This window comes from Meriones unguiculatus, chromosome X (genome assembly GCF_030254825.1).
Source record: "Meriones unguiculatus strain TT.TT164.6M chromosome X, Bangor_MerUng_6.1, whole genome shotgun sequence".
Lineage (NCBI taxonomy): Eukaryota > Metazoa > Chordata > Mammalia > Rodentia > Muridae > Meriones > Meriones unguiculatus.
The window spans coordinates 134,631,285-134,632,481 of NC_083369.1; the positions used below are offsets into that span (position 1 = coordinate 134,631,285).

The 1,197-nt window shown below is 41.9% G+C and overlaps 1 non-coding gene across 1 annotated transcript; it reads right to left on the bottom strand.

Moving 5' to 3' along the window:
• Window positions 1-287: 287 nt before the first annotated feature.
• Window positions 288-416, bottom strand: LOC132650256 (small nucleolar RNA SNORA17). Its single transcript, XR_009588635.1, has one exon. It is a non-coding gene; the product is annotated as a small nucleolar RNA SNORA17 (small nucleolar RNA).
• Window positions 417-1,197: the final 781 nt, after the last annotated feature.

A 1,197-nucleotide genomic window follows, 5' to 3' on the forward strand; every position in this document is an offset into this window, starting at 1 on the left:
CATCTCTGGCATGGTCTATGCCACCTCCACCCCTCAGGCCTGCACAGTGCTAGACTGGTGGACATCTCAGGTTTAGCTCTTTTTCTGGGCCCCATGGCACCACTCAGGATCAATCCTTGTCCAGCCTGCCAAAGTAGCCCCATGCAAGGGTTGTCTGTCTTAGGCTCATTTCCACCTGGGCCCACAGGCCCAAGGTTGGGTACTTCTAGTGTCTAGGTTGCTCACCACCCTGGGAGCCCTTAAGGGCAGGGCTGGTGTTTATCTCAAGCTCACTGTTTTTTTCAAGGAGTAATAGAATACTGTTCATTCAGATGTCCGCAGGTCAGAACATTGAGTGTAGACATAGCCTGACTCCTCTCTTCCACCTACTGGCACACATGTGACACAGCAGCCACACCTGCAACAATCTTTTAACTTTTTTCTCAATTGAGAGAATATCAGTGAATATCATATTTAAATTTGAGATGCTGAAGGAATGTCCTGAAAGAAACATTGTCACTTACTCTAAATTTATAAAGCATTGGGGTTGTATGAAGGATAGTTATGTCATGTTATGCATAATTATGATGACCTGGTTATTGTATATATTTTTAAATTAATCATGCCATAATGTAATATAATTGTGTATTGAATTGACAAGGGGTAGACTTGTGATGGCTATTCTTGATTGTTGTCTTAATAATATCTGGAATGAACTATAATCTAGAAATGGATGGTATACCTCTGAAATTTTTTCTTGGTTTGACGTGGGAGAATCCTCTTCTAGTCCAGACCTTTGCAGTAGAAACACACAGATAATTGATCAGGATTTTTAAGTGGGAAGAAACATTTTCAATCTGGGTCACACCTTCTGCTGGAAGCCTATAGGAGGACATGGAAGAAGGGAGCTTTTACTCCTTGCCTGCTTACTCTTGTCTGGCTAGCAAGTCTCTTCCTTCATTAGAACATTAGAAGCTACTTCTTCAGGGTTCTATGGGCTACTGAAGATCAGCTGACACATCCAGTCTCATATATATATATATGAATTTATGAGAACCTTGAATAATAAAGAAGATAAAATAGGAGTCCAAGATGACAGTGACCAGTGCACAACATATCTGAGGGGCGCAGAATCTTAAATTCCAAAATTGGTGAGTGGAGGGAAGGCTGAAACAAGAACATCGACATTGAGGCTTCCTGGGCAAGAGAGAACAACCC